Source organism: Phyllobates terribilis, unplaced genomic scaffold, assembly GCF_046119375.1.
Source record: "Phyllobates terribilis strain yellow unplaced genomic scaffold, ASM4611937v1 Scaffold_416__1_contigs__length_1633014, whole genome shotgun sequence".
NCBI classification, from domain to species: Eukaryota; Metazoa; Chordata; class Amphibia; order Anura; family Dendrobatidae; genus Phyllobates; species Phyllobates terribilis.
In genome coordinates, this window is record NW_027363176.1 from 628,500 (window position 1) to 651,077 (window position 22,578).

A 22,578-nucleotide genomic window follows, 5' to 3' on the forward strand; every position below is an offset into this window, starting at 1 on the left:
CTTCTGTTGGGACACCCTTGGCCCTGGGTTCCCTGACCCTTCATGTGGTGTGCCTTCGGGGTGGATGTGATGGGTGACCGTGGCAGACGCTGCCCACGGTCTCCGGTCTCTGACTGGGGAATGTTTTTACCCCCACCAGCTTGGGTTCCGGTACCCTGATGCCGACTCTTCACCCGGTGCTTTTAGTTGGGATCTCAGAGTCCTTCTCTTCTGTGCTCTGGGTCTCTCTCTTTTCTCCTCTCTCACTCTGGGTCTTTGTCTTTCTTCTCTCCTCTGCTCCTGACTTGTTCTCTGCAGCTGACTGACTCTCTGCATCTGATCCTCTGCATCTGACCCTGATCTTAGTTGGTGCCCACCTTATATACACCCTCTATGTGTGAGCTCAGGTGACCAGCACCCAATGAGCTCCTATCTTTACCCAGGCTGCTCCCCCTATCTGCCCCTACACTACATGGGATGTACCACCCCCCTCCCACTCCAGCCAGGAACAGACTCGGTCGTACCTGCACATTTCTAAGTGGGAGTACCGTCGGCCTGTTCCCCGGAAATGGGATGTGTGTAGTGCATGCAGCCTACCGAGCTCAGTTCCACTCTCCATCCTTGCCCGGGAGTGGAATATCACACCTCTGGGTTGAGGTGCAATACTCCTGTAGCAGCCGAATCCTCAGGGTGCTACATTCCCCCCTGGTAAACCACAGCACGTCCTCGGGCTGTAAAGACAAAAACACCAAAACATACAAAAAAAATTTTTTTTTTCATATAAACATAATAAAACATATAAAACATTATATATATAAAACTTTTCATATAAACATTCTCGTCGTCTCTTGTTTCAGGTTCCTCCTCCAGACACTGTGCAACGTGTGTCCGGGAAAAGTGCGACAGTCTCTTAGAAAAACTGGTTTTACTATAAAACCGGTAGGGGGCGCTTTAGGACGCACAACTATATACAGGGGAAGTTGGCCGCTCTCAGTCCTCGGCCAGGTAGAGGGAAGGGGATGGCTGCTCACAGTCCTCAGCCTGTGGGATTAAGGGGTTAACGGGTAAACAGTTCACTCAGCTGGTCCCAACGGGGACTATATATATGTAGCAACAGTTTCAGTTTCTTTATACCCCGATTGGGTAACTATTTACATCACTTCTCTGCCGCACTCAACGGCGTCTTCCTCCTGCTCTTTGCTTGTAGCTGGTTGTAACTTCAGACCCGTCCGGCCATGTGAGCTGGCTGAACAAGTCCTCCCCCAGGTGTGGCACCCTTGGTTTTACGGGCGCGGGCGCGGTGGTGGTGGCGCCCGGGTTGCCCAGGCCTTGCGGCCAGGCCTGGGGCACCTGGAAGGTGAAGGGCACCGTTAATACGGCGGCGCCCTGGGCTACCTGGCCTTGCGACCAGGCCGGAGGCTCCGCAGAGGTAGGGGGCTCTGTTGGTGTTGCGGCGCCCGGGAATTCTAGGCCCTGCGACCAGGCTGGTGGTACTTCCTGCTTGGTCACGCTCGGGGTCGAGGCGTGTGACGTCACAGGGGTCGCGGCGGCGGCTTCCGGTTGGGGCCTAGTCTGCGTCGGTGACATGGCGTTTTCGGGCACAGCAGGGGGACTTTCGGACTCTGCGACGGGGAGCTGGGGCAGGTAAGCGGTGTCACGGCTTGGGGTATAGGCGTCCCCTTTACCTGCCTCCACTCGTTCGGCTCCCTCCTCGGCGCCGTCTCCGGCCTTGGGTCCTCCCGCGCCATCCTCAGAGGCGGTCTCCTTCCTCATCTCGGCTGGCGTGCTCCGGGTCTTGGTTTCAGCTTGCTGGGCCATCTCCCGGCTCCATTCCGCCAATATCTCGCGCTGTACCCGGGCCATCCTCCGTGCGAGGCCCTCCAGGGCAGTCTGTGCACACTCCCGGTCTCGGGGGAGCTGTGCAAGGACCTCCACTAGGCCTAGTGGGGTCGTGGTGTCCAGCAGGCTCCTGACCAACGGGTCGGTGCTGCTCTGCTCTTCTTCCAGCAGGCTCCTGGCCAGCGGGCCGGTGCTGCTCTGCTCTCTGGACATCTCCGGGTGAGCTTCCTTGCTACTCCTCTCCAGGCTTCTTGCCTCCGGGTGCGCTCGCTCCAGACTGCTCCAGGCGGCACCCATCTTCGCTCTCTTCTTTCGTCTCCTCCCACTTCGAGGGCGGTCCCGGGGCAACTCGGTGACTGTCAGCTCCAGGGGTAGTTCTTTCACGCTGACAGACACCTCCAGCATCACAGTCTCTGTTGGTGGGGGCGGTTTCCACTTTTGGCGCCATTTTCTGTCCCGGCCCACGATGGGAGGCGGCCTCTCGCCCTCCTTTGGCACGCCCATAATGGCGTCCGCTGCTCTTCCAAGGCGGGAAATCTTCGGATTTGGCGGGAAGCGTCGCCCAGTGGCGGGAAACTCTGCAGATGGCGGGAACAAGCTGGAAATGGCGGACAATCGGCGGGAAACGACCTGTGATGGGGTCCGATGGCGTGGACCCTCCGGAACCGGCGGGAGACTTCTTTCTGAGGTAAACTTGCACTTTTCTTCAGGCACGCAGTACCCGGGTGTTGCGGGCACGTAATCCTGCCGACTACGCCAAAGTTGACGCGCCCCCTGGGACATATTCCTTTTTGAGGGGAATACCCGGCACCGGATCAGATGGGGGGTTGTAGTCTCCGAGCGGCTGTGACCCGGCCCGTGCCCAGGGCGTCAAGCTCAGTGTTATGTGGCAGTCCTACAGATGTTATTAAGAGTTCTTTTGTGTCGACTACGCCACCCGTTGTGATGCGGTCACTGTGGCCGCCGCTGCAGCAGGGTCCGCTGAGGCTGATGGTGGGTGCGCAGCTTGGTGGGATAACCCCCAACGGGAGGGGTATAGCCTCAGAGGGGACAGGCGCAGAGGATGGGGGTTGTGGTGGTGTAGTGCAGACGGCAGTGAAGACAGAGTCGGGTTGTGCAGTTAAGGGTGTTTACTTACTGCAGATGTTGTACTGGTCACTCCAGCTGCTAGTGACCACCCGAGCCGTGCTGCGTCCACCAGGTCCTGGATCCAGCCAACCCCCAAACAAGTCCGGAGCGTGGCCCTGAGCTCTCTTTCTGTCCCGTTCTCTGGCCGTCCCCACCAGTAATCCACCTAGGTCCAGCTCCCTCGGGCCTTCTGTTGGGACACCCTTGGCCCTGGGTTCCCTGACCCTTCATGTGGTGTGCCTTCGGGGTGGATGTGATGGGTGACCGTGGCAGACGCTGCCCATGGTCTCCGGTCTCTGGCTGGGGAATGTTTTTACCCCCACCAGCTTGGGTTCCGGTACCCTGATGCCGACTCTTCACCCGGTGCTTTTAGTTGGGATCTCAGAGTCCTTCTCTTCTGTGCTCTGGGTCTCTCTCTTTTCTCCTCTCTCACTCTGGGTCTTTGTCTTTCTTCTCTCCTCTGCTCCTGACTTGTTCTCTGCAGCTGACTGACTCTCTGCATCTGATCCTCTGCATCTGACCCTGATCTTAGTTGGTGCCCACCTTATATACACCCTCTATGTGTGAGCTCAGGTGACCAGCACCCAATGAGCTCCTATCTTTACCCAGGCTGCTCCCCCTATCTGCCCCTACACTACATGGGATGTACCACCCCCCTCCCACTCCAGCCAGGAACAGACTCGGTCGTACCTGCACATTTCTAAGTGGGAGTACCGTCGGCCTGTTCCCCGGAAATGGGATGTGTGTAGTGCATGCAGCCTACCGAGCTCAGTTCCACTCTCCATCCTTGCCCGGGAGTGGAATATCACACCTCTGGGTTGAGGTGCAATACTCCTGTAGCAGCCGAATCCTCAGGGTGCTACATAGTTATTTAGGTGAAAGCTCCAAAATGCTTGCCTAATATGTCTGTTTATCCAAAAGGAAGTAAAAAGGGAGAGCTAGAAAGATAGCATTGCATCACATTACATGGCAATGCAATGCACAGTTGCTGAAGTTGAACCAAAATGAGCTTGTAATCTGGCTTCTGCAACTTTGAACATGAAAAATCCAATGAGGAGAAGAAAAGCAAAGCCAAAGAGTCCATCCCAAAATCCGACAAACAAGCAAAATGAACAAAAAACATTGAATTCAATTCTTTCTGATTTTAGAAACTGCATTAAAGAAGGGGTGCACCGGTCCTGGAGATACTGCAATACCAGGTCAATGCGTGGAGTGGACAGAGCAAGCTCTTTTTCCATCTCCCTGTTCTAAAAATCCATTTAATATATGGTCCCCGGATAGGGGACGTATCAGATATTAAACTGATAAGAACAGATACTACACTTGATCTTAGCCAAAAGGCCGAGAAGCGATAACCAGAATTGGTTTCAAACTACGGAGCCACCCAAGGATCCTGAAAAGTCCATTTGTGGAGATGAGCTCCTGGACTCCCGTTAAGAAGACATGTTGTCAACCTCTAGATCCCTTACATGCCTGCACTTTTCGGCTTGCTGCTGCTGCAATCCACGCGTTTTAGATCTGCATAACTCCACCTCTTTAAACACAGCACCTTCACCCCCTGCTGTTCCCACCCGCCTCAACACCGTTGGAAGGGAGGAGAACCAATTAAGGCGGGGGGTGGGGTGGAACGAGCAGCTGTCTACCCTTAGCAGGAGGGCTCCTGATTACATACCTCTCCTGCTGCTGCTGCTGCTGCTGGCTGTCCAGCAGCAGACTGAAGGTGGCTGCTGCTGTGCACAGGTATATAAAGGCTCAGAGCCTATTATGACACGCGCAGCCAGCGTTCCATTGCCACATTCCATCTACTGCAGGCAGGATACCTGGCTGGCTGAATGTCGCTGAGAAGCTCACAGAGACCGCCATAAGCAACAGTTTAACAGAATGCCACAGACTAATCAACCAAACTTTTTGGGTTGGGTTCTCTTTTATAGTCTGCAGGCATTAAATGAAAGAAGTCAGTGTTCCAGCAGAAGGAGACAACGTTTCAGAAAAGGCATTGTAGCAAACCAAAAAAGAAATTTTAAGCGCAGCAGAGTAACCAGCGCACATACCTGTTAGCTCAGGTGAGTTTAAAAGGCTGCTGTTGATAACAAGGGCATTTGCTAAATAGATGGTGTGTGTGCAACAATATACTGAAAGGTCAATTATATTGTGCAGCTTATCTCACCACCTGTAGTTATTTAGGTGAAAGCTCCAAAATGCTTGCCTAATATGTCTGTTTATCCAAAAGGAAGTAAAAAGGGAGAGCTAGAAAGATAGCATTGCATCACATTACATGGCAATGCAATGCACAGTTGCTGAAGTTGAACCAAAATGAGCTTGTAATCTGGCTTCTGCAACTTTGAACATGAAAAATCCAATGAGGAGAAGAAAAGCAAAGCCAAAGAGTCCATCCCAAAATCCGACAAACAAGCAAAATGAACAAAAAACATTGAATTCAATTCTTTCTGATTTTAGAAACTGCATTAAAGAAGGGGTGCACCGGTCCTGGAGATACTGCAATACCAGGTCAATGCGTGGAGTGGACAGAGCAAGCTCTTTTTCCATCTCCCTGTTCTAAAAATCCATTTAATATATGGTCCCCAGATAGGGGACGTATCAGATATTAAACTGATAAGAACAGATACTACACTTGATCTTAGCCAAAAGGCCGAGAAGCGATAACCAGAATTGGTTTCAAACTACGGAGCCACCCAAGGATCCTGAAAAGTCCATTTGTGGAGATGAGCTCCTGGACTCCCGTTAAGAAGACATGTTGTCAACCTCTAGATCCCTTACATGCCTGCACTTTTCGGCTTGCTGCTGCTGCAATCCACGCGTTTTAGATCTGCATAACTCCACCTCTTTAAACACAGCACCTTCACCCCCTGCTGTTCCCACCCGCCTCAACACCGTTGGAAGGGAGGAGAACCAATTAAGGCGGGGGGTGGGGTGGAACGAGCAGCTGTCTACCCTTAGCAGGAGGGCTCCTGATTACATACCTCTCCTGCTGCTGCTGCTGGCTGTCCAGCAGCAGACTGAAGGTGGCTGCTGCTGTGCACAGGTATATAAAGGCTCAGAGCCTATTATGACACGCGCAGCCAGCGTTCCATTGCCACATTCCATCTACTGCAGGCAGGATACCTGGCTGGCTGAATGTCGCTGAGAAGCTCACAGAGACCGCCATAAGCAACAGTTTAACAGAATGCCACAGACTAATCAACCAAACTTTTTGGGTTGGGTTCTCTTTTATAGTCTGCAGGCATTAAATGAAAGAAGTCAGTGTTCCAGCAGAAGGAGACAACGTTTCAGAAAAGGCATTGTAGCAAACCAAAAAAGAAATTTTAAGCGCAGCAGAGTAACCAGCGCACATACCTGTTAGCTCAGGTGAGTTTAAAAGGCTGCTGTTGATAACAAGGGCATTTGCTAAATAGATGGTGTGTGTGCAACAATATACTGAAAGGTCAATTATATTGTGCAGCTTATCTCACCACCTGTAGTTATTTAGGTGAAAGCTCCAAAATGCTTGCCTAATATGTCTGTTTATCCAAAAGGAAGTAAAAAGGGAGAGCTAGAAAGATAGCATTGCATCACATTACATGGCAATGCAATGCACAGTTGCTGAAGTTGAACCAAAATGAGCTTGTAATCTGGCTTCTGCAACTTTGAACATGAAAAATCCAATGAGGAGAAGAAAAGCAAAGCCAAAGAGTCCATCCCAAAATCCGACAAACAAGCAAAATGAACAAAAAACATTGAATTCAATTCTTTCTGATTTTAGAAACTGCATTAAAGAAGGGGTGCACCGGTCCTGGAGATACTGCAATACCAGGTCAATGCGTGGAGTGGACAGAGCAAGCTCTTTTTCCATCTCCCTGTTCTAAAAATCCATTTAATATATGGTCCCCAGATAGGGGACGTATCAGATATTAAACTGATAAGAACAGATACTACACTTGATCTTAGCCAAAAGGCTGAGAAGCGATAACCAGAATTGGTTTCAAACTACGGAGCCACCCAAGGATCCTGAAAAGTCCATTTGTGGAGATGAGCTCCTGGACTCCCGTTAAGAAGACATGTTGTCAACCTCTAGATCCCTTACATGCCTGCACTTTTCGGCTTGCTGCTGCTGCAATCCACGCGTTTTAGATCTGCATAACTCCACCTCTTTAAACACAGCACCTTCACCCCCTGCTGTTCCCACCCGCCTCAACACCGTTGGAAGGGAGGAGAACCAATTAAGGCGGGGGGTGGGGTGGAACGAGCAGCTGTCTACCCTTAGCAGGAGGGCTCCTGATTACATACCTCTCCTGCTGCTGCTGCTGCTGGCTGTCCAGCAGCAGACTGAAGGTGGCTGCTGCTGTGCACAGGTATATAAAGGCTCAGAGCCTATTATGACACGCGCAGCCAGCGTTCCATTGCCACATTCCATCTACTGCAGGCAGGATACCTGGCTGGCTGAATGTCGCTGAGAAGCTCACAGAGACCGCCATAAGCAACAGTTTAACAGAATGCCACAGACTAATCAACCAAACTTTTTGGGTTGGGTTCTCTTTTATAGTCTGCAGGCATTAAATGAAAGAAGTCAGTGTTCCAGCAGAAGGAGACAACGTTTCAGAAAAGGCATTGTAGCAAACCAAAAAAGAAATTTTAAGCACAGCAGAGTAACCAGCGCACATACCTGTTAGCTCAGGTGAGTTTAAAAGGCTGCTGTTGATAACAAGGGCATTTGCTAAATAGATGGTGTGTGTGCAACAATATACTGAAAGGTCAATTATATTGTGCAGCTTATCTCACCACCTGTAGTTATTTAGGTGAAAGCTCCAAAATGCTTGCCTAATATGTCTGTTTATCCAAAAGGAAGTAAAAAGGGAGAGCTAGAAAGATAGCATTGCATCACATTACATGGCAATGCAATGCACAGTTGCTGAAGTTGAACCAAAATGAGCTTGTAATCTGGCTTCTGCAACTTTGAACATGAAAAATCCAATGAGGAGAAGAAAAGCAAAGCCAAAGAGTCCATCCCAAAATCCGACAAACAAGCAAAATGAACAAAAAACATTGAATTCAATTCTTTCTGATTTTAGAAACTGCATTAAAGAAGGGGTGCACCGGTCCTGGAGATACTGCAATACCAGGTCAATGCGTGGAGTGGACAGAGCAAGCTCTTTTTCCATCTCCCTGTTCTAAAAATCCATTTAATATATGGTCCCCAGATAGGGGACGTATCAGATATTAAACTGATAAGAACAGATACTACACTTGATCTTAGCCAAAAGGCCGAGAAGCGATAACCAGAATTGGTTTCAAACTACGGAGCCACCCAAGGATCCTGAAAAGTCCATTTGTGGAGATGAGCTCCTGGACTCCCGTTAAGAAGACATGTTGTCAACCTCTAGATCCCTTACATGCCTGCACTTTTCGGCTTGCTGCTGCTGCAATCCACGCGTTTTAGATCTGCATAACTCCACCTCTTTAAACACAGCACCTTCACCCCCTGCTGTTCCCACCCGCCTCAACACCGTTGGAAGGGAGGAGAACCAATTAAGGCGGGGGGTGGGGTGGAACGAGCAGCTGTCTACCCTTAGCAGGAGGGCTCCTGATTACATACCTCTCCTGCTGCTGCTGCTGCTGGCTGTCCAGCAGCAGACTGAAGGTGGCTGCTGCTGTGCACAGGTATATAAAGGCTCAGAGCCTATTATGACACGCGCAGCCAGCGTTCCATTGCCACATTCCATCTACTGCAGGCAGGATACCTGGCTGGCTGAATGTCGCTGAGAAGCTCACAGAGACCGCCATAAGCAACAGTTTAACAGAATGCCACAGACTAATCAACCAAACTTTTTGGGTTGGGTTCTCTTTTATAGTCTGCAGGCATTAAATGAAAGAAGTCAGTGTTCCAGCAGAAGGAGACAACGTTTCAGAAAAGGCATTGTAGCAAACCAAAAAAGAAATTTTAAGCGCAGCAGAGTAACCAGCGCACATACCTGTTAGCTCAGGTGAGTTTAAAAGGCTGCTGTTGATAACAAGGGCATTTGCTAAATAGATGGTGTGTGTGCAACAATATACTGAAAGGTCAATTATATTGTGCAGCTTATCTCACCACCTGTAGTTATTTAGGTGAAAGCTCCAAAATGCTTGCCTAATATGTCTGTTTATCCAAAAGGAAGTAAAAAGGGAGAGCTAGAAAGATAGCATTGCATCACATTACATGGCAATGCAATGCACAGTTGCTGAAGTTGAACCAAAATGAGCTTGTAATCTGGCTTCTGCAACTTTGAACATGAAAAATCCAATGAGGAGAAGAAAAGCAAAGCCAAAGTGTCCATCCCAAAATCCGACAAACAAGCAAAATGAACAAAAAACATTGAATTCAATTCTTTCTGATTTTAGAAACTGCATTAAAGAAGGGGTGCACCGGTCCTGGAGATACTGCAATACCAGGTCAATGCGTGAAGTGGACAGAGCAAGCTCTTTTTCCATCTCCCTGTTCTAAAAATCCATTTAATATATGGTCCCCAGATAGGGGACGTATCAGATATTAAACTGATAAGAACAGATACTACACTTGATCTTAGCCAAAAGGCCGAGAAGCGATAACCAGAATTGGTTTCAAACTACGGAGCCACCCAAGGATCCTGAAAAGTCCATTTGTGGAGATGAGCTCCTGGACTCCCGTTAAGAAGACATGTTGTCAACCTCTAGATCCCTTACATGCCTGCACTTTTCGGCTTGCTGCTGCTGCAATCCACGCGTTTTAGATCTGCATAACTCCACCTCTTTAAACACAGCACCTTCACCCCCTGCTGTTCCCACCCGCCTCAACACCGTTGGAAGGGAGGAGAACCAATTAAGGCGGGGGGTGGGGTGGAACGAGCAGCTGTCTACCCTTAGCAGGAGGGCTCCTGATTACATACCTCTCCTGCTGCTGCTGCTGGCTGTCCAGCAGCAGACTGAAGGTGGCTGCTGCTGTGCACAGGTATATAAAGGCTCAGAGCCTATTATGACACGCGCAGCCAGCGTTCCATTGCCACATTCCATCTACTGCAGGCAGGATACCTGGCTGGCTGAATGTCGCTGAGAAGCTCACAGAGACCGCCATAAGCAACAGTTTAACAGAATGCCACAGACTAATCAACCAAACTTTTTGGGTTGGGTTCTCTTTTATAGTCTGCAGGCATTAAATGAAAGAAGTCAGTGTTCCAGCAGAAGGAGACAACGTTTCAGAAAAGGCATTGTAGCAAACCAAAAAAGAAATTTTAAGCGCAGCAGAGTAACCAGCGCACATACCTGTTAGCTCAGGTGAGTTTAAAAGGCTGCTGTTGATAACAAGGGCATTTGCTAAATAGATGGTGTGTGTGCAACAATATACTGAAAGGTCAATTATATTGTGCAGCTTATCTCACCACCTGTAGTTATTTAGGTGAAAGCTCCAAAATGCTTGCCTAATATGTCTGTTTATACCAAAAGGAAGTAAAAAGGGAGAGCTAGAAAGATAGCATTGCATCACATTACATGGCAATGCAATGCACAGTTGCTGAAGTTGAACCAAAATGAGCTTGTAATCTGGCTTCTGCAACTTTGAACATGAAAAATCCAATGAGGAGAAGAAAAGCAAAGCCAAAGAGTCCATCCCAAAATCCGACAAACAAGCAAAATGAACAAAAAACATTGAATTCAATTCTTTCTGATTTTAGAAACTGCATTAAAGAAGGGGTGCACCGGTCCTGGAGATACTGCAATACCAGGTCAATGCGTGGAGTGGACAGAGCAAGCTCTTTTTCCATCTCCCTGTTCTAAAAATCCATTTAATATATGGTCCCCAGATAGGGGACGTATCAGATATTAAACTGATAAGAACAGATACTACACTTGATCTTAGCCAAAAGGCCGAGAAGCGATAACCAGAATTGGTTTCAAACTACGGAGCCACCCAAGGATCCTGAAAAGTCCATTTGTGGAGATGAGCTCCTGGACTCCCGTTAAGAAGACATGTTGTCAACCTCTAGATCCCTTACATGCCTGCACTTTTCGGCTTGCTGCTGCTGCAATCCACGCGTTTTAGATCTGCATAACTCCACCTCTTTAAACACAGCACCTTCACCCCCTGCTGTTCCCACCCGCCTCAACACCGTTGGAAGGGAGGAGAACCAATTAAGGCGGGGGGTGGGGTGGAACGAGCAGCTGTCTACCCTTAGCAGGAGGGCTCCTGATTACATACCTCTCCTGCTGCTGCTGCTGGCTGTCCAGCAGCAGACTGAAGGTGGCTGCTGCTGTGCACAGGTATATAAAGGCTCAGAGCCTATTATGACACGCGCAGCCAGCGTTCCATTGCCACATTCCATCTACTGCAGGCAGGATACCTAGCTGGCTGAATGTCGCTGAGAAGCTCACAGAGACCGCCATAAGCAACAGTTTAACAGAATGCCACAGACTAATCAACCAAACTTTTTGGGTTGGGTTCTCTTTTATAGTCTGCAGGCATTAAATGAAAGAAGTCAGTGTTCCAGCAGAAGGAGACAACGTTTCAGAAAAGGCATTGTAGCAAACCAAAAAAGAAATTTTAAGCGCAGCAGAGTAACCAGCGCACATACCTGTTAGCTCAGGTGAGTTTAAAAGGCTGCTGTTGATAACAAGGGCATTTGCTAAATAGATGGTGTGTGTGCAACAATATACTGAAAGGTCAATTATATTGTGCAGCTTATCTCACCACCTGTAGTTATTTAGGTGAAAGCTCCAAAATGCTTGCCTAATATGTCTGTTTATCCAAAAGGAAGTAAAAAGGGAGAGCTAGAAAGATAGCATTGCATCACATTACATGGCAATGCAATGCACAGTTGCTGAAGTTGAACCAAAATGAGCTTGTAATCTGGCTTCTGCAACTTTGAACATGAAAAATCCAATGAGGAGAAGAAAAGCAAAGCCAAAGAGTCCATCCCAAAATCCGACAAACAAGCAAAATGAACAAAAAACATTGAATTCAATTCTTTCTGATTTTAGAAACTGCATTAAAGAAGGGGTGCACCGGTCCTGGAGATACTGCAATACCAGGTCAATGCGTGGAGTGGACAGAGCAAGCTCTTTTTCCATCTCCCTGTTCTAAAAATCCATTTAATATATGGTCCCCAGATAGGGGACGTATCAGATATTAAACTGATAAGAACAGATACTACACTTGATCTTAGCCAAAAGGCCGAGAAGCGATAACCAGAATTGGTTTCAAACTACGGAGCCACCCAAGGATCCTGAAAAGTCCATTTGTGGAGATGAGCTCCTGGACTCCCGTTAAGAAGACATGTTGTCAACCTCTAGATCCCTTACATGCCTGCACTTTTCGGCTTGCTGCTGCTGCAATTCACGCGTTTTAGATCTGCATAACTCCACCTCTTTAAACACAGCACCTTCACCCCCTGCTGTTCCCACCCGCCTCAACACCGTTGGAAGGGAGGAGAACCAATTAAGGCGGGGGGTGGGGTGGAACGAGCAGCTGTCTACCCTTAGCAGGAGGGCTCCTGATTACATACCTCTCCTGCTGCTGCTGCTGCTGGCTGTCCAGCAGCAGACTGAAGGTGGCTGCTGCTGTGCACAGGTATATAAAGGCTCAGAGCCTATTATGACACGCGCAGCCAGCGTTCCATTGCCACATTCCATCTACTGCAGGCAGGATACCTGGCTGGCTGAATGTCGCTGAGAAGCTCACAGAGACCGCCATAAGCAACAGTTTAACAGAATGCCACAGACTAATCAACCAAACTTTTTGGGTTGGGTTCTCTTTTATAGTCTGCAGGCATTAAATGAAAGAAGTCAGTGTTCCAGCAGAAGGAGACAACGTTTCAGAAAAGGCATTGTAGCAAACCAAAAAAGAAATTTTAAGCGCAGCAGAGTAACCAGCGCACATACCTGTTAGCTCAGGTGAGTTTAAAAGGCTGCTGTTGATAACAAGGGCATTTGCTAAATAGATGGTGTGTGTGCAACAATATACTGAAAGGTCAATTATATTGTGCAGCTTATCTCACCACCTGTAGTTATTTAGGTGAAAGCTCCAAAATGCTTGCCTAATATGTCTGTTTATCCAAAAGGAAGTAAAAAGGGAGAGCTAGAAAGATAGCATTGCATCACATTACATGGCAATGCAATGCACAGTTGCTGAAGTTGAACCAAAATGAGCTTGTAATCTGGCTTCTGCAACTTTGAACATGAAAAATCCAATGAGGAGAAGAAAAGCAAAGCCAAAGAGTCCATCCCAAAATCCGACAAACAAGCAAAATGAACAAAAAACATTGAATTCAATTCTTTCTGATTTTAGAAACTGCATTAAAGAAGGGGTGCACCGGTCCTGGAGATACTGCAATACCAGGTCAATGCGTGGAGTGGACAGAGCAAGCTCTTTTTCCATCTCCCTGTTCTAAAAATCCATTTAATATATGGTCCCCAGATAGGGGACGTATCAGATATTAAACTGATAAGAACAGATTTTTTTTTGATTGAATATATCTTTTATTAGTACAAAAAATAAGTTAACAGACAGTGTACAGTGCCGCAGCCCAGTACACACAGAATTCTACATCATATTTACATAGCATGAGGATACGACGCACTAACTAGACACATCACACCCCTATGCTACACAAAACACTCAATCTGAAAGAAAAAGCATGTCAATCAATACAGTACGACGAACCGTGATAAGGGATGGGGATTGGGAAAAAGGGGATGGGGAGGGGAAAATCACAGGCCCGAAGCTTTATTGAAAGACAAGACACATAAGGGGAGAGGGGGAGGAGGGGTTTAGTCCTCGTCCTCGTCCTCCGGACCGTCCATGATGGAATAGTCTCTGAGCAGGCTGTGGATCAGCCTGCGGCAGTCCTGGATGGACATCCTCTCCCTCCTCAAGATGAGCCGGTTCCTGGCGACCCAAACGGCATCCTTGAAGCAGTTCATAAGGCGCCAAGCCTCCTGGATGGCTCCGACGGTATGAACCCCAGGGAAGAGTCCGTAAAGCACAGAATGGTGCGATAGGCTCGCCCTGGGGACAGAGTTCCTCAGGTCGTCCTCAAGTGCAGTCAATAGGCGCTGTGCAAATCCGCAGTCCCAAAAAGTGTGCAAAGATGTTTCCTCCACGAAGGGGCACCTTGGGCAGTACCGGGTCTTGCACAGGTTCCGGGCATGCATGAATGACCGGACGGGCAGTCCGCCCTGAATCGCCATCCACGACAAGTCCTTGTGCCCGTTGGTCAGCCTGTCAGACGACACATTTGTCCACACAGTCTCCAGCGTGTCCTGGTGAAGTCCTGTGATGTTCTCCACGTCATCCTTGGCTCTGATTAGCTTGTGGATAGTTTTGGGCTTCCACAAGTCGGGCTTGAGTCCCTCCAGTTGATGCTCCCCCACAAATCGAACGACGTCTCCGTAGAACCATGGCGTCGTCCAGTTGTAGGGGAAGGAGCTGTCCCACTTGTCCCAGCCGAGTCGCCTCCAAAGAGGAAGCAGGAAGAAGCGAGACATGGACCTGCCCGCGGAGCCATTCTTGACTTGCAAAGTCCGGCGGACACAATCACACACAAAAGAGGATCGCAGGAGGGTGGGGATATCTGGAACGCCCTTCCCACCCTTGCGAGGCTCCTTGTACATGACGGCCCGCCTGACTCTGTCCATCTTGGATCCCCAGACAAAGTGAAACACTGTCCTGGTAATGGCCCTGCACACAGTGACGTGTGGGGGCCAGGCCTGCGCCGTGTACTGCAAGACGGGCAGGACCTCATTACGCAGGACGAGTGCCTTACCCTCACAAGTGAGGTGTCTGAGGCTCCAGAGTCCGATCCGTTGCTTCACCTTGGCCAAGCGTTCTTGCCAGGACTTGAGGGCCGCTCCTTCCTTCCCGAACCAGACTCCCAGCACCTTGAGGAAATCCGGTTGAATGTTGAAGGGGAAGGGGGCGGAGGAGGCCGGCTGCCAATCCCCGAAGAGCATGGCTTCCGACTTCCTGCAGTTGACTTTGGCCCCTGAAGCCCGGCCGAACCTCTCACACGTCTGGACGAGGGCGTCGACTGAACCACGATCAGCGCAGAAGACGGTGACGTCGTCCATGTAGAGCGAGCACTTGACCTCGTGTCGTCCCGGACCCGGTGCGGTGATCCCTCTGATCTCTCCATTCTGCCGGATAGCCTCTGCGAAGAGTTCTATAACACAAACAAAAAGAAGAGGTGATAGAGGGCAGCCTTGTCTGACCCCAGAGAGGACAGGGAAGGGGTCAGTCTTCCAGCCGTTCACCAACACCGAGCTGTGGATATCAAAATACATCAGACGGACATACGAACAAAACATGTTACCCAAACCTAACCGGTGCAGAGCTCGGCCCATGAACTCGTGGGAAACCCGGTCGAAGGCCTTCTCCCGATCCAAGGAGACCAGGGCCGCGTGTGCGCGGCGGACCTTGATGTACTCGACCGTGTCCCGCACGAGAGCGAGGCTGTCTGCGATGCGACGTCCAGGGATGCCGCAGGTCTGGTCCGGGTGGATGATCCGTCCGATGACCGTCTTAAGTCATGTCGCCATCGTCTTGGCCAGGATCTTGTAGTCCACGTTGAGCAGAGTGATGGGACGCCAATTCCTCAGGTCGCACCTCTCTCCCTTCCGCTTGTACAGGATCGTGACCATTCCTTCCCTCAAAGATGGAGGCATTCTACCCTCCACCACCATCTCCTCGTACATGTCCAACAGGTCCGGACAGATGAGGTCTCCCAGCGCTACATAGAGCTCCGCTGGAAGACCATCACTGCCCGGGGTCCTGCCGGTCCTAAAGGATTTAGCGGCAGAGAGCAATTCGCCCACCATCAGAGGTTTGTCCAAGGCTGCCGTGCCTGCAGGATCAAGATGGTTAGTGATACCTGACAGGAACTTATCAGCAGCGTCGGGGTCGGTAGTCTTGTGGGAGTAGAGTTCGCTGTAGAAGTCGCTGACGACCCTCATCACGTCCTCCTTCCCACGTCGCATGTTTCCGCTCTCGTCTCGCAGCTCGTTCAGGGGCGTGTGACCGGCATGAAGTTTCCTGAAAAAGAATGAGTTACATTTCTCACCCTTCTCCAGATTCTCCACTTTGGAACGGAAGATGATTCGCTTGGACTCCTCCTCAAAGTGCCTTTTCAGGCTCTTCTTGGTCTCCTCCAGCTCCTCCCTCACGTCCCAGCCGCAGTGAAGAAGGTCCTGCAGCGACCGCAGCTCGCGCTGCAGCCCTCTGAAGTCCCTCCTCTTCTCACACGCCTGTTGTCGACCCTTGGCCTGAAAGAAACAGCGAAACTCAAGTTTAACATATTCCCACCAATCAGAGACTGTTTGGAAGCTACCCTTGTAGGACTGCCACATTGCGTAGGCTGCTCTCAGCTCCTCCACGACTTCATCCTGAGCCAGCAGAGCACAATTCAGCTTCCAGGAGCCGGGGCCGGACGGAAAACCGTCGCCGAGGACACCTTGTAAGTGAATGGCTCTGTGGTCGGAGAAGAAGCAGGAGACCATCGAGTGCCTACTCTGCCTGACTGCCCGAGAGGTGAACACAAAGTCAATCCTGGAGCGGAGTGAGCCATCGGGTCGGCTCCACGAATAGTTCGTGGAGCCTCTCCCCATGGAGCCCACCACGTCCTGAAGAGAGGCCTCGGTTACCATCTCGATGAGCAGCTTGGACGTGATGTCCAACTTGGCAGATGTGCCAGAACTACGACCGTCCTCCTCGATGGGGCAGTTGAAATCCCCGGCCATCACTAAGGTCCTGGTGGTGGCAAGCTGAAGCTGCAGGGTCTGGAAAAGCTCCAAACGCTCATTCTTCAGTGGGGACGCATACACGTTGATGAACCTGACAGGTTCTCCCGCCCAGTTGCCATCTACAACAAGAGCCCTGCCGCAGATGAGCTCCTGGACGGACTCAAGCGTGAATGCGCCCCCCCTGATCAGAATTGCGACCCCCGCAGACTTGCAGTCACCCCCACCGGACCAGTAGGATGGACCGTGGGACCACTCCCTGGCCAGATGTTTGAAGGACCTAGAGGAGGGAAGGGAACATTCCTGCAACATATAAACATCACACAACTGGGAAGTAAGGAAGGCATAAATAGTCTGACGTCTGAACTTGTCCTTGATGCTCCTGACATTAATGGAAAATAAGTTAATATTAGCCATCATGTAGGGAAAAAAGAAAAAGTTAGCGCAGGCAATACACCTTAGTTACCACTCCGGTCGGGTGGTCCCTCGTCGGTGTTGACTGCTGGTGACGGGATCACCAGCAGGCCCTCTTCCTCCATCTGGTCAAGCAGCGCGGCCTCAATCTCGGCGACCACCAGTTCCTCCTCTTCTGGCTCGGCCACCAGGGTCTCAACCATGTGCTCCATCTCTTCTGGCTCAGGGAGGGTATCCTCCTTTTCGCCTACGAAATCCAGAATCTTCTTTTTGGAGGATTCAGTAGCAGGGCTGTCCTCCACCTTCCTCTTTCCCCGGGTTGGAACTGGGGAGACAAGAAGGGGAAAATCCTCCTCGGAATAGATAGCGGCGGGTGGAGGAAAGGTTAATTCCACCGCTACCATGGTCTGGGGAGGGAGAGTGGCTGCCGGGGCAGGGGAAAGGACACCTGCTGAGGAGTAGGGGAAGGAGGAAGAGGAAGTGGAATCCTCAGCAGGGGTGGCCGGGGTGGGGGGGGATTGGACGGGGGTGGCAGGGGGAGGGATCGAGAGAGGGGTGACAGAACTCTTACCCTCCTTTGACTTTTTCTTCTGCTTCGGAGCTGCTGGGACCGTCGCTGGGGCTTTGGCCACCGACTCCTTGACCGCTTTGGCCTTGGTCGTCTCGGCCTTGGCCGCTGGGGCCTTGGTCGTCGCGTCCTTGACCTTCACAGGCCTGGTCGTCGGGGCCTTGTCCTCCGTAGCTGGGGTCGTCGCAACCACCGATGCCCAGGATCTCTCACGCCTGGGGCAATCCTTGTACAGATGAGCCGCCAGCCCACACAGGTTGCAGGATGTCTTCTTCGGGCAGTCCTTCGAGCTGTGTCCCGTCACTCGACAAATCCTGCAGGCATCCTCCTTGCAGTCCTTCATCTCGTGGCCGTTCTTGCCGCATCTCCTGCAGTTCCGCAGCATGTCCGGGTAATAGATGAGGCCGTAGGAGTTGCCCAGGGAGAATGTCGGGGGCAGGTGCCGAAGTCCGTCTGAGTACGCCAGGTCCCTGTGAAGTCTAACGGTCACCGACCACTTACCTGTCCAGAAGCCGAGTCCATTCAGGATGTGAGAGGGTTCCTTCACAACCAAACAGAAGCGTCTCAGGAAGGTACAGATGTCTTGGCCTGGGGTGTGCGGGTTGCGCATGGAGACCGTGATCCTCCTTTCATCCCTCTGGATAGGGCAGCTACCTGTAAAGGCAGAGAAAGAATTATCCGGTCCTTTTGCGCTTACCATTTCCCAGAACCTCCTGCAGGTGTTCACAGTGGCGAAGGTGACGAAGAAGATCCCCGTCAAGAAGGTCTGGATGCTGAGGGTGTCCGACCTGGAGAAGCCTCGATCCAGCAGCATCTTCTGGCAGAACACGTCCGAGGACATGTCCGGCACCCTCCCATCCACTTCCTTCAGCTTCAGGGCCACCGTCTGCCGCATCCATGGCTCCAGGGCTGGAGCTTCGTGGCGGGGCTTCTGGGGTCCCTTCTGCTGGCCAGTCGTGGAGGCAGAGTCCTTGGGGTCAGAATCGGCTCCTGGCTGGGCCCTCCTGGCTGTCCCCAGCTCCAGGCTCTTCTTTTCGGCCTTCCTCGCAGCGCTTGCCATGGCTTTCCTCCTGCAGTTACTTCTTGGAGCTGGATCTGGAACTCTTCCCGGAATGGGTGGAGCTATGCAGATTCTTCTCCCGTCGTGTTCTGGACAAATTCCCCGAAAGGTCTTTGTCTCGATGATTTTCTTCCTCGAAGATTCCACAGGACAGCCCGATTCTTCTCCGAGTCTTCGTCTTCTTCTGGATTCTTTAGAGCTTCTTCCTCCCACCGATATCCGCCTTCGTTCTCTGATGTCAGCTGGGCTCCGAAGCTCTTCTCCTTCCGAGTTCGATCGCTCTCGTCAAGTGTAGATCGTAGCTCTTGTGTTCTTAAAAGAACAGATACTACACTTGATCTTAGCCAAAAGGCCGAGAAGCGATAACCAGAATTGGTTTCAAACTACGGAGCCACCCAAGGATCCTGAAAAGTCCATTTGTGGAGATGAGCTCCTGGACTCCCGTTAAGAAGACATGTTGTCAACCTCTAGATCCCTTACATGCCTGCACTTTTTGGCTTGCTGCTGCTGCAATCCACGCGTTTTAGATGTGCATAACTCCACCTCTTTAAACACAGCACCTTCACCCCCTGCTGTTCCCACCCGCCTCAACACCGTTGGAAGGGAGGAGAACCAATTAAGGCGGGGGGTGGGGTGGAACGAGCAGCTGTCTACCCTTAGCAGGAGGGCTCCTGATTACATACCTCTCCTGCTGCTGCTGCTGCTGGCTGTCCAGCAGCAGACTGAAGGTGGCTGCTGCTGTGCACAGGTATATAAAGGCTCAGAGCCTATTATGACACGCGCAGCCAGCGTTCCATTGCCACATTCCATCTACTGCAGGCAGGATACCTAGCTGGCTGAATGTCGCTGAGAAGCTCACAGAGACCGCCATAAGCAACAGTTTAACAGAATGCCACAGACTAATCAACCAAACTTTTTGGGTTGGGTTCTCTTTTATAGTCTGCAGGCATTAAATGAAAGAAGTCAGTGTTCCAGCAGAAGGAGACAACGTTTCAGAAAAGGCATTGTAGCAAACCAAAAAAGAAATTTTAAGCGCAGCAGAGTAACCAGCGCACATACCTGTTAGCTCAGGTGAGTTTAAAAGGCTGCTGTTGATAACAAGGGCATTTGCTAAATAGATGGTGTGTGTGCAACAATATACTGAAAGGTCAATTATATTGTGCAGCTTATCTCACCACCTGTAGTTATTTAGGTGAAAGCTCCAAAATGCTTGCCTAATATGTCTGTTTATCCAAAAGGAAGTAAAAAGGGAGAGCTAGAAAGATAGCATTGCATCACATTACATGGCAATGCAATGCACAGTTGCTGAAGTTGAACCAAAATGAGCTTGTAATCTGGCTTCTGCAACTTTGCACATGAAAAATCCAATGAGGAGAAGAAAAGCAAAGCCAAAGAGTCCATCCCAAAATCCGACAAACAAGCAAAATGAACAAAAAACATTGAATTCAATTCTTTCTGATTTTAGAAACTGCATTAAAGAAGGGGTGCACCGGTCCTGGAGATACTGCAATACCAGGTCAATGCGTGGAGTGGACAGAGCAAGCTCTTTTTCCATCTCCCTGTTCTAAAAATCCATTTAATATATGGTCCCCAGATAGGGGACGTATCAGATATTAAACTGATAAGAACAGATACTACACTTGATCTTAGCCAAAAGGCCGAGAAGCGATAACCAGAATTGGTTTCAAACTACGGAGCCACCCAAGGATCCTGAAAAGTCCATTTGTGGAGATGAGCTCCTGGACTCCCGTTAAGAAGACATGTTGTCAACCTCTAGATCCCTTACATGCCTGCACTTTTCGGCTTGCTGCTGCTGCAATCCACGCGTTTTAGATCTGCATAACTCCACCTCTTTAAACACAGCACCTTCACCCCCTGCTGTTCCCACCCGCCTCAACACCGGTGGAAGGGAGGAGAACCAATTAAGGCGGGGGGTGGGGTGGAACGAGCAGCTGTCTACCCTTAGCAGGAGGGCTCCTGATTACATACCTCTCCTGCTGCTGCTGCTGCTGGCTGTCCAGCAGCAGACTGAAGGTGGCTGCTGCTGTGCACAGGTATATAAAGGCTCAGAGCCTATTATGACACGCGCAGCCAGCGTTCCATTGCCACATTCCATCTACTGCAGGCAGGATACCTGGCTGGCTGAATGTCGCTGAGAAGCTCACAGAGACCGCCATAAGCAACAGTTTAACAGAATGCCACAGACTAATCAACCAAACTTTTTGGGTTGGGTTCTCTTTTATAGTCTGCAGGCATTAAATGAAAGAAGTCAGTGTTCCAGCAGAAGGAGACAACGTTTCAGAAAAGGCATTGTAGCAAACCAAAAAAGAAATTTTAAGCGCAGCAGAGTAACCAGCGCACATACCTGTTAGCTCAGGTGAGTTTAAAAGGCTGCTGTTGATAACAAGGGCATTTGCTAAATAGATGGTGTGTGTGCAACAATATACTGAAAGGTCAATTATATTGTGCAGCTTATCTCACCACCTGTAGTTATTTAGGTGAAAGCTCCAAAATGCTTGCCTAATATGTCTGTTTATCCAAAAGGAAGTAAAAAGGGAGAGCTAGAAAGATAGCATTGCATCACATTACATGGCAATGCAATGCACAGTTGCTGAAGTTGAACCAAAATGAGCTTGTAATCTGGCTTCTGCAACTTTGAACATGAAAAATCCAATGAGGAGAAGAAAAGCAAAGCCAAAGAGTCCATCCCAAAATCCGACAAACAAGCAAAATGAACAAAAAACATTGAATTCAATTCTTTCTGATTTTAGAAACTGCATTAAAGAAGGGGTGCACCGGTCCTGGAGATACTGCAATACCAGGTCAATGCGTGGAGTGGACAGAGCAAGCTCTTTTTCCATCTCCCTGTTCTAAAAATCCATTTAATATATGGTCCCCAGATAGGGGACGTATCAGATATTAAACTGATAAGAACAGATACTACACTTGATCTTAGCCAAAAGGCCGAGAAGCGATAACCAGAATTGGTTTCAAACTACGGAGCCACCCAAGGATCCTGAAAAGTCCATTTGTGGAGATGAGCTCCTGGACTCCCGTTAAGAAGACATGTTGTCAACCTCTAGATCCCTTACATGCCTGCACTTTTCGGCTTGCTGCTGCTGCAATCCACGCGTTTTAGATCTGCATAACTCCACCTCTTTAAACACAGCACCTTCACCCCCTGCTGTTCCCACCCGCCTCAACACCGTTGGAAGGGAGGAGAACCAATTAAGGTGGGGGGTGGGGTGGAACGAGCAGCTGTCTACCCTTAGCAGGAGGGCTCCTGATTACATACCTCTCCTGCTGCTGCTGCTGCTGCTGGCTGTCCAGCAGCAGACTGAAGGTGGCTGCTGCTGTGCACAGGTATATAAAGGCTCAGAGCCTATTATGACACGCGCAGCCAGCGTTCCATTGCCACATTCCATCTACTGCAGGCAGGATACCTGGCTGGCTGAATGTCGCTGAGAAGCTCACAGAGACCGCCATAAGCAACAGTTTAACAGAATGCCACAGACTAATCAACCAAACTTTTTGGGTTGGGTTCTCTTTTATAGTCTGCAGGCATTAAATGAAAGAAGTCAGTGTTCCAGCAGAAGGAGACAACGTTTCAGAAAAGGCATTGTAGCAAACCAAAAAAGAAATTTTAAGCGCAGCAGAGTAACCAGCGCACATACCTGTTAGCTCAGGTGAGTTTAAAAGGCTGCTGTTGATAACAAGGGCATTTGCTAAATAGATGGTGTGTGTGCAACAATATACTGAAAGGTCAATTATATTGTGCAGCTTATCTCACCACCTGTAGTTATTTAGGTGAAAGCTCCAAAATGCTTGCCTAATATGTCTGTTTATCCAAAAGGAAGTA

At 49.9% G+C, this 22,578-nt stretch overlaps 10 non-coding genes and 1 pseudogene across 10 annotated transcripts; all 11 read right to left on the reverse strand.

Moving 5' to 3' along the window:
• Positions 1–4,108: 4,108 nt before the first annotated feature.
• Positions 4,109–4,299, reverse strand: LOC141226957 (U2 spliceosomal RNA). The gene has a single exon (XR_012294070.1). It is a non-coding gene; the product is annotated as a U2 spliceosomal RNA (small nuclear RNA).
• Positions 4,300–5,417: 1,118 nt separating this feature from the next.
• LOC141227509 (U2 spliceosomal RNA) lies at positions 5,418–5,608 on the reverse strand. The gene has a single exon (XR_012294501.1). It is a non-coding gene; the product is annotated as a U2 spliceosomal RNA (small nuclear RNA).
• A 1,112-nt stretch (positions 5,609–6,720) lies between these two features.
• On the reverse strand, positions 6,721–6,911 carry LOC141226966 (U2 spliceosomal RNA). Its single transcript, XR_012294079.1, has one exon. It is a non-coding gene; the product is annotated as a U2 spliceosomal RNA (small nuclear RNA).
• A 1,115-nt stretch (positions 6,912–8,026) lies between these two features.
• Positions 8,027–8,217, reverse strand: LOC141227510 (U2 spliceosomal RNA). The gene has a single exon (XR_012294502.1). It is a non-coding gene; the product is annotated as a U2 spliceosomal RNA (small nuclear RNA).
• A 1,115-nt stretch (positions 8,218–9,332) lies between these two features.
• On the reverse strand, positions 9,333–9,523 carry LOC141226986 (U2 spliceosomal RNA). The gene has a single exon (XR_012294099.1). It is a non-coding gene; the product is annotated as a U2 spliceosomal RNA (small nuclear RNA).
• A 1,113-nt stretch (positions 9,524–10,636) lies between these two features.
• LOC141227511 (U2 spliceosomal RNA) lies at positions 10,637–10,827 on the reverse strand. The gene has a single exon (XR_012294503.1). It is a non-coding gene; the product is annotated as a U2 spliceosomal RNA (small nuclear RNA).
• Positions 10,828–11,939: 1,112 nt separating this feature from the next.
• Positions 11,940–12,130, reverse strand: LOC141227513 (U2 spliceosomal RNA). Its single transcript, XR_012294504.1, has one exon. It is a non-coding gene; the product is annotated as a U2 spliceosomal RNA (small nuclear RNA).
• A 1,115-nt stretch (positions 12,131–13,245) lies between these two features.
• Positions 13,246–13,441, reverse strand: LOC141227147 (U2 spliceosomal RNA). The gene has a single exon (XR_012294253.1). It is a non-coding gene; the product is annotated as a U2 spliceosomal RNA (small nuclear RNA).
• Positions 13,442–19,005: 5,564 nt separating this feature from the next.
• Positions 19,006–19,083, reverse strand: LOC141227294 (U2 spliceosomal RNA; annotated as a pseudogene).
• A 1,115-nt stretch (positions 19,084–20,198) lies between these two features.
• LOC141227515 (U2 spliceosomal RNA) lies at positions 20,199–20,389 on the reverse strand. The gene has a single exon (XR_012294506.1). It is a non-coding gene; the product is annotated as a U2 spliceosomal RNA (small nuclear RNA).
• Positions 20,390–21,504: 1,115 nt separating this feature from the next.
• Positions 21,505–21,695, reverse strand: LOC141227516 (U2 spliceosomal RNA). Its single transcript, XR_012294507.1, has one exon. It is a non-coding gene; the product is annotated as a U2 spliceosomal RNA (small nuclear RNA).
• Between the last annotated feature and the right edge of the window lie 883 nt (positions 21,696–22,578).